Source organism: Sphaerodactylus townsendi, linkage group LG08 (genome assembly GCF_021028975.2).
Source record: "Sphaerodactylus townsendi isolate TG3544 linkage group LG08, MPM_Stown_v2.3, whole genome shotgun sequence".
NCBI classification, from domain to species: domain Eukaryota; kingdom Metazoa; phylum Chordata; class Lepidosauria; order Squamata; family Sphaerodactylidae; genus Sphaerodactylus; species Sphaerodactylus townsendi.
Genome location: NC_059432.1, coordinates 45983533 through 45993090, shown reverse-complemented (window position 1 = coordinate 45993090; position 9558 = coordinate 45983533).

Sequence of the window (9558 nt, the reverse complement as noted above, 5' to 3'; positions counted from 1 at the left end):
CAAGGGAAACCCATAACATGTTCAGGTGAAGTTTCATAAAATGATTACTATATTCCATAACACCTTAACTGGAGATTCACCAAGTTGGTTAAGAAATGAGTTATGAAATCCCCCCTCCCTTCTTGATTGGTTCATTGCTGTCCAAGAGGAGCAGGAATAGTGGTGACCAATATTCCCTGTAAGCTACGCAGAAATGCTATTGGTGTTGTGTAGTTTGTATGGCAGCCAGCAGGGGAAGCTTCCATAGGTAGCACAGTTCCCTGCAGAGGTAGAGAACTTCTGCACAGTTCCCTACTGCGGTTAGAGGGATCATTGGTCACCACCCTTCTATATAAGCCATAGGTTCACGTTAGGCTCTGGAGAAACTTCAAGAGTATTAAACACTTTTAGGCTGGTTCCTTTCTCCCCCACCCCTTGCTATTGCAGAAGGGAGAGCCCCTGGAAGCCTTCACTAGCTGCTTTGATGGCTGGAATCTTTTCTAAAAAAACTTTTCTCAATACTAGCATGCAGTGGTGTCCAGATGGACTAATTGTCATTCTTTTCATTCTTTAACTTGTAACACAGGATGCTTTAGGATGAGCACTCTATACCTGGCATTTATGTAGCTTTTTGTTCATGATGTAACTGCTACCAGATTACTAAAGGAATATGCATGGCAGCTGGGAAATGGGTATGTAAGAAATCGCTATTGTCATTACCATCTTTTCACAGGATAACAACTGCTATTGCATGCAATGCCTGCCTGCTGTGTACCTTGGAAACCAACTATAGATCTAATGTATGAAGAGCAGCTTCGACTACTACAAGAGAATTCCTCAATAGGCATTGATGGTTCATTATACTTAAAGGGCTTTGGGTTCATTTATTGACTCCAGCTGGCATTTCTTAGTTCTTTTAAGTACACTGTGTTGATTTCATCCATTTCCTTAGAACTGATTGCTTGTCTTCATACTTTATGACTCTGGGGGTGCTGCAATTTTAATACAGTTGGAGTGAAAGGCCTAAGTGGTAAAGCAGCCTGGTGTATTTCTAAAGAATCAATTTAGTACTAGTAGAAAGTCATGGCTTTGAGAAAAATCAATTGTTTTCTGTATGACTTATCCATTTAGAAACTACAGTTGTTAGCTGTGAGGCAATATTATATCGCTTGCATGTTGCCTCGTTTTGTTTGAGGCAATTTTAATGAAGGGTGATGCATTGAAAGGTGTAAGCAAGAAAAGGCATCCCTTGTCCTCCAAGAGTACAAGATATGGAATTATATAGTTATGATGAATGCTCCATAGCTTTCTGTGGCTAATGCTGTAGCTTTCTGAGACACATTCACAACTGCCATCAACCAAAAGAGCCTCATGATTCCCTTAAGTGCCACTCCCCCAAACACACATACAGTAAAATGGAATATTGCCTATGTAACTTTTTATCTGCCAGGGGATCTCTGAAGATGTAGGGTTTCATCTTTTCATCACTGAATAAGTTTCTCCAGCTTTTGCATCTCTCAAGTGAGAGGAAAGGCTTGCAGATCAGCTGTGCAAGCAGCCATGTTCTCTAGAACTTTATTGAGCTGGATGGGTTTTTAAAAAAAACACAAATGCTTCCTTGTCTTAAAAATTCCATTTAAGTTGAATTCTAGTGTTGTAGGAGACAAGTTGGCTAGAACCTCTCTCCAAACTACATTTTTTTCCTTGAAAAGAATTTTGCTTTATAATTTGCATTTAGCTGCATATGTTGATCCAACCCTGTCCACAATTTTGATGGAATCATTACGGCCAAGCAGAGATGCCAGGCTCCTGCGGTGGGAAGCTAGTGGGCCCTTAACTTTTACGTCTCCTTACTCTCCTCCTGTAGCTCATAGTTCATTTGAGAGTGAGATAACCAAGACTGATCTGTCTTGTTCCAGGGAGAAAGCAAGAAGACTGTGAATGGGACATCAGGCTTTCCAGTCCAGAAGCTTGTTCTAAGCCAGCTATCAGCATCGTGAAGCCTTTCTTTGCAAGAAGCCTTCCATTTCTTGCTTTCTTACTGGCAGGAGGCACAGCAGCCAGAATGAGATGCCCAGGGTGGCTAGAGGAGAGCAAATGAGCCATTGAGAAAGGCTGAGAGGAAGGTTAAATTACCACACCCCACTGTAGCCATCTTGTCATTTTTTCTGGAACAGTAGCAGCAGTGGTACTTGTACTCTTTCTTCTCTGTAGCCAGCTTGCCTTTCTCCTGTTGACTGCCTAGCTACTGCAAAGAAGGGGCAGGGAGTGTAGAAGAAATGGGCCTTTTACTGCCATCCCTAATTATGAGGTTCATACCTCAGAGAGTCTGAAAGCTACCCTCTTGTGCCTATGGGGTATTGGTGTTGGCACGTCCTGAAATGTGGGGCAGGTGTTATATTGGAGAATGGTGCTCAGGAGAACCACAAAGTATCAGTGCTCTATAAGCAATGCAATGTACATTTAGTTCTTTCCCTTGCTCAAAAGGGGTATTCATCTCTTGCTGAGTCATGTGGCTTCAAACTATTCTATGTAGTAGATTGCATTATCCCTTTCTTCAGAACACAAAATGAATCTTGCCATGATCTAGTGAATTTGCACTGTAGCTGTATAAGTTGGGTTAGAATGTACAAGGCAATCCAAAACACCAAGACTTCCCTGCTTAAACTTATTCTTCAACAGTTTATGGACACATCTTATCTTGTCGCCTTTTCCTTGTCAAGTGTTCTTCCTTGAATATTAATCTCTGTGGTGTCCTTCAGAGGTCAGACATGTGTCACTCCAGTTGTGATACAAACTGTTGCCCCAATGAACTTCGCTGCCAGCCTCCAAACTTCACTTGATCATATTCCACAAAGAAAAGTATATGGAAAGATCTGAGATCTAATGTCATCGACCTTCACCTTTGGCATACAGCCAAAGTTCCCCAAACTTAACCATCTAAGGATGAAATAGTGGCCAATTAAAGACAGTCACTCTCAGTCATCTTTGATGCTATAATATATTATAATATAAAGAATGCTATAATAACAGAAAAAGGAATGCATCTCAAATTGATTTCATTCACAGGATGCCTGTATTCATACATGCTTTTCAGTATAGCAGTTAATAAGTTGGGTCAGGTGTGGGAAGTTCAGGTTCCAATTTGCCATAAAATTCATTTGCTGATACTGAACCACACATCTGCCCATTTAACTGTGCAATCCTAACTGTAGCTATATAAGAAACATAAGGCAAATTCATAAATGATTAATTGACATAAACTCTATTTCATGGTTTCATTCAGCAGGCTCAGTTCTTGTGAAGCCCTGAGTGGCAAAAATTGCATAGCAAACTTCTGAAAATCTTTGCTACCCAGCCACAGGAGCATCTGTGAAGTCAGCTCCCACTTTTCCATACTGACCTTTCTAAGTTTATGGTTCCTCTACCAAGGTAGCATCAGAAGAGCAACACCAGAGGACATATTCCCTCTGGCATGTCACTCTGGAACGGAACTGTGGCTATGCCACTTCTCAGTCTGTTTTTGTACATTTCTCACTACATTTATTTTCTTGGGGTTAGGGTTGGAAGGAGAGGTCTAGTCACAGTGTAGCTCAGGGGTAGGGAACCTGTGGCTCGAGAGCCGCATGCGGCTCTTCTGCCCTTGCACTGCGGCTCCACAAGCAGAGCCGCCGGCCCCATCCGCCAGCACCAATTGCCCGCAATCGGCTGGGCCGCGCCGCGGGCTTCCCCTCTCACCCGCCCATTGGAGCGGGGTGGGCGCTTTCCCGGCAGCCGGAGCGGCCGAGCCGCTGGCCCCATCTTTACCCGCCCTGCAGGCAGCAGGGCAGGCACATCCATGCGCTTCTCAGAATGAGCGGAGTAAAATGTAGAAAAAACCCCAATATATATATAGTGTTATCTTTATTTTAAATGTCAAAATTTATTTGCGGCTCCAAGTGTTTTCTTTTCCCGTGGAAAACGGATCCAAATGGCTCTTTGAGTGTTAAAGGTTCCCTACCCCTGGTGTAGCTCTACTGTGTCCCACCCCATCTAATTGGGACCTCTTGCCTTGGTTTATGGGTGGGTTGAGGGCCCCCACTTGTTCAGGAAGAACTTTGATTAGGATTTTGTGAACCCCAAGCACAAGATGGATGCTGATGTAGTATTTGTTTGATTTCCCCCTTTGCCAGCCAGCCTTTTGTTATTTGTAAAAGGATGATGCTCAGAGTCAAAAGAACCCTATTAAAAATGTAACAAGGCATGGCAGACTGCGGTGAAAATGAATCATTGGAAACATTGCTCATTCTCATTCTTCCATGGGCAGAGATTGTGCTGACTCAAGAGGCTGTGGAAGCACAAGAGGAAAGTAGAGGTTGTTGTTACCTGATCTTCTATAGCATCATCCTCCCCATGACCTTTGGCATTTCACTCAAGGGGCAACCATAGGATTGCCAGCCTCCAGGTGGTTTAAAGAATATAATATGTACCTCACTGCACCTAAAAGCATTGTTAAGATCATGGGAGCATTTATTCAAAATTGCTCTCCACTTGTTATTAAAGCTTTTTGTACCCTGCCCTATTTGCGGAGGACATGATATTTAATAGCAAGTGGATAGCAATTTTGAATAAATGTTCCCACAAACTTAAATTACTTATTATTTTTAATTAATTTATGTAACAATAAAAATTTACATTAACTTCAGTACAATATTGTATACATTTTTGTCAATTTTTGAGTATGAACATTAAAGAATAAGGATAAAAAGAGTAACAGTCATTTATATAGATACGAAAAGAATTCATTAACATTAGAATTGATTGACGTTACTTATTATTGAATGCTCTATGGAAGAAGTTTCCAAATTGGATAGGGAAATTCAAGGATGTAGGTAAGGGGGGTTTCTCGGGTTCAACCCCCCCATTACATGTCCGAAACTCCGCCCCTAATGATACCCAGAACGTTTGGTGCTGCTAGCTTAATAATTGCACCCATGACAGCAGGCACCCCCCAAATTTCCCCAGATTCTCTTTTTAAATCCACCCCCTTCGGCATGGATTTAAAGGGAGAATCTGAGGCCCCCAGTTTAAACATTGAAAGTGATGCTGTTTAAGGGTGGGGGATAATCCACCCCCGCAAAACAGCATCACTTTCAATGTTGTTTTAACTGGGGACCCCAGATTCTCCCTTTAGGGTAGATTTAAAAGGAGAATCTGGGCTTAAACACCATTGAAAGTGATGCTGTTTGGGGGTGGATTCCAGCATCACAGTGGCCATCCATGGGGGGGGGGGGCGCAAAACTCAGATTTTGCACTGGGCTCCATTTTCCCTAGCTGCACCTCTGCACAGAGGAGAGGGCAGAAGGGTCTGCTGGCTGGGAGCCCAGCTGGTGGTGGGGGGCTGGGGGCAGGGAAGTCTGCCATCCCTGGCCTTGGAGAGCTGCTCTTCTGGGCCTCCCAGGAGTCTGTCTCTGATTGGGCAGTGGGGTGTGGTGGGTAGAGTCATTCTGAGTTTGGGAACCCTGAGTTCGAATCCCCAGTCTGCTGCAGAAGCTAGCTGGATGACCTCGGCCCAATCACATGTTCTCAGACTTTGCTACCTCGGAGGGCTATTGTAAGGATGACAGTGGAGAGCTCTGGGAAGAAGAATGGAGTTCCCAAATGTGTTAGAGCGCTCCCTACTAAGATTCTCCAAATGTTTATATTTCTGTTAACATATGTTTATATCCTCCAAATGTTGACATTTTTGTAATGTTTTACACTTTGTAACGTTTTACACTTTTACACTTAATGTTTACACTTTGTAACATTTTATATTATTGTATTTTTATAAGTATGTAAGCCGCCTTGAGTCCCTTGGGAAATTGGCGGAGTAGAAATGTAAAATATAAATTTTTTTTAAAGTACTGAGGCCGAGACGGGGCATGGGGAGGGGCCCCCGAAACCCCCCCCCCCATAAAAAAATATACCTACGTCCCTGGGGAAATTAAGTAATGCTTTAGACTTCCTTAGAGGATCTCTTCTGATTAGTGATTTTGAGAAGCTCTGCGGGAGGATGTTAGATCACTCTTCCAGGATCAAAAACAACATTAAAGAAGTGCAATTTGTGGGACATTTTACAGATGAGAAACACGTGTCTGATTCTTTCAAGTTTACTGATTTGTATGTGTTGGACTTTTGGAGCTTAAGCATCACAGCATAACTGCAGTTCTGGTATGAATTAACTTCTATTACGTGTTCTGTATGTATATATGATTTTTATAGGTTATTGGATTTAGGATCTCCTATTACATTTCTGTATCCAGGGAAGTCACAGTACACTAGAGTTTATAATAGTGCTTAAGCACATATTGACACACTTTTTGGGAGCTGTCTGAAGCAAGTTTCTTCCAGAATTAAAACATTAGTGGATTTGCATAATATGGGTTATGTTTATTACTGTTGGATTTTATATTCTGATGAAACGTATCTTTATGTTATCTGCTTTATAGATGTCCCAAGAAGAAACTCTGTGAAATTGAAACGCAAACCGGTGGTTGAATTGCCCACTAATTACTGTGTAGATTTCTTGTTGTTGAAATCAGCACATCAGAAAAATTGTGACTTTTTGTATTATAAGTTGATTGATTTGTATATTGTGTATGTATAAGGCTTGCTTGAATATCTTTCCCTGTGAAGAAACAGAATAAGAATTATCAGTTTATAGAGCATATTGAACAGTTTTGAAATTTATTTGGTCTTGGGCAACCTAGAGCTATTAGACGAAGTGTGGTACATATTATAACCTCCAGGGGGTGACTGAAGATTTCCTTGGATTACAACTAACCTCCAGATGAACTAATCTCTGTCACCTGGAGAAAATAATTACTTTGGGAAGATCAACAGGATGGCATTACAGCTCATGTAAGTCCCTCCCTTCCTCAAACTCCACCCTCCTCAGGCTCCACCCCCAAAATCCCCAGATGTTTCCCAACCTGGAGCTGGCAAGCCCTGAGCAAGTGTCGATGCACTCTGAGGTACTGGCTTTTCAGAGACATTCCAGTGCTAGAGTATAGAGTGTCAAACTTGTAGTGACCCTCCAGATATTAGTGGAATTGTTAGGTTCCCATCATCCCCTGCCAGCATGATGCTGGCAGGGGATGATGAGAACTGTAGTCCATAACATCTGGATGGCCACAAGTTTGACACCTGTGTGCTAAAGGAAAGTGAAAGTGAAAAAGACCCACAGCCATAAGCATCTTCCACTTGTAATTATAAGATCCAACTCTTTTCAATATTTTGTTTTACCTTTGTCAGTTTAAAGAACTTTGAGAACCCTTATATTGAGGCATGGCATTTAGTTATAGTAAATACATACCTAAGCGTATGAAGGAAGCCTTACAGTTTATGTTGTCACTACCCAGTCCAGAATTGAAAAAAGTCATTTTTATTGTGCAATCCTAACCACAGTTATATCCTTCTAAGCTACAGATAGAAACCCTCAGCAGCATTTTGGGAGCAGGGACTGACATGATAGAAGCACACCAGCTTGCCGGCATAAATTCTTGCAAAAATGGGAAGAAATGTTGTGAGACAGTCTGAAATGTGCAGAAACAACAACAAAAACACCAACAGGAAAACCAACCATAGATATTCTTGAAAATACCATTTTGTGTCCCATTTTGCATTCCAGCACGATACCATCACTCCTTTCCCCCAATGACTGCTGTTTTCTCCCACCAACCTTTCAGATACCACTGAAGTTGTTCCATTATATAAGAAGCTATGGGGGTGTAATTGCGTTTAGAATTGCACCATTATAAGCCAGTCCAGATTGGGGAGGGGGGGGGGGGCGGGCAACTCACCTTTGGAGCCAGTACAGCCTTGCAAGTGGCAAATATGCTAGCGAAGGTGGCAGATACGTGAGCAGCCAGGAGCTGCATAGTTCTGTGGTGCCTGAACCTGGAAGCAGCCACTATTTCCCAGCCCTGTGGGTGCAGGATGATACTCAGGAGTGTTGGGTGTGTTCCTGGGGGTGGAGCCAACCTTAGTCAGCTTCCAGCAGACATGAAACCCAGGTACACTGCTGATGGAGGAGTCAGACTTACACCACACTTTAAAGCTTACACACATTTAACACTATGGGCATTCTCTGGCAGCCCTTTTTCTTCTCTTTTTGCTGCTTTTCTTTGCCACATGAACTCCTTTTGGAGGCTGTGCCATCCCCGGCTGCCTAGAGCTCTGGGTCGGTCTGTTAGTGCAATATTGTTATACTATTGTTTTCAGGTTTACAAACCAGAGCTCCTTTGTTTGAACATAAGTACTGGAACCTCAGCAGCTGTCCTCCTAGCCAACTAAACATAATGTTCCTTGTCCCCACAGGCACCACTCCCTTTCAGTTCTGGCAGAAAAGAATGCCTTTGAAAACTACAGTAGAATCCATGTAATTGTCCTTCCTAATGATGTCACGTTGAGTGCTTTACTTGGATATGTGCCAAGAAACAGATTTAGTACTTGACAATTGACTTCCTTACTTTATACAAAAGCTTACAGCCACACCCAACTTCAGGTGAATGAGTGTATATTGTCCAATGTGTCAGAACAGGCCAGCCACAAAAGTTTACAAGATTTGTTTCGGATAATGATTACTGAAAGTACATAAATACTATGGTAAGTTCTACAGCAATGCTGCCTATTGTCTGTGACACCAATTAAGAGAAATATATCAGACCAGAAGAATAAGGAGAGTTAGTAATTCCCACCTATGTTTCCCATAAGATAAATTAAAACTTCTGTTTCATATGCAGTTAAGTTTTTTTTAAAAAAATGATCTAATGTTGCATGATCAATGTTTCACAAATACACACTCATCGTTTGAATGGATGTTTTTACCTTGTATATTGTTGCAGCCTAAGTACAGTGTTCTGTGCTTATTTCAAGTTACTGGTTCACACTATACCTTTTGTTGTGCTTTGTGCTTCCGTTTGAGTTTTTTTGTAAAGCCATGTGATTTTGTGCTTTGTGGATGTCCATTATCCTTCTCTGCATCACATGTTGTTTACCACCTAGTAAACTGGAAAAAAATGACAGATGGTGCAAGATGGCAACATAATTTTCTCACGTGTACAATTTAATGAGTGCTTATTATCTGTTTCCTCTTCCATATTCTCATTAGCATTCTTTGCCTGTCATTTGTATGAACTTTACAAGGTATGAGAATTACGTTCTTGGTTCTGACCTCTCAAGCTTCCAATTCTAATAGTGAGGGAAATAAACTTTTTAAAAAGCCAGATTAAATATTTGAGATGATCAGGTCTCTAGAAAAACCTATGGGCTGCATAGAAAGGATGGGTGTATGTTTCAAGGATACCCATAGTTAAGTTGTGCTAAATCTGTCTGAAACAGGACCTTCCATTCACAGTTTGACCCATTGCTTCCCAGTTTGTAAAAAAACCCAACAATACAAAGTGTTGAACATTCAGCGGGGTTGTGGACTCTGCTTCATTGTCGAGGAGTGGTCTGCTAATTTTGGCTATTGAGCCAAACATACCTGTTAAAAAAGAAAATGAGATTTATTCAGTAAAAGTTTTGTCAGACCTCAGAGCTTAGTGAGCCGGCAAG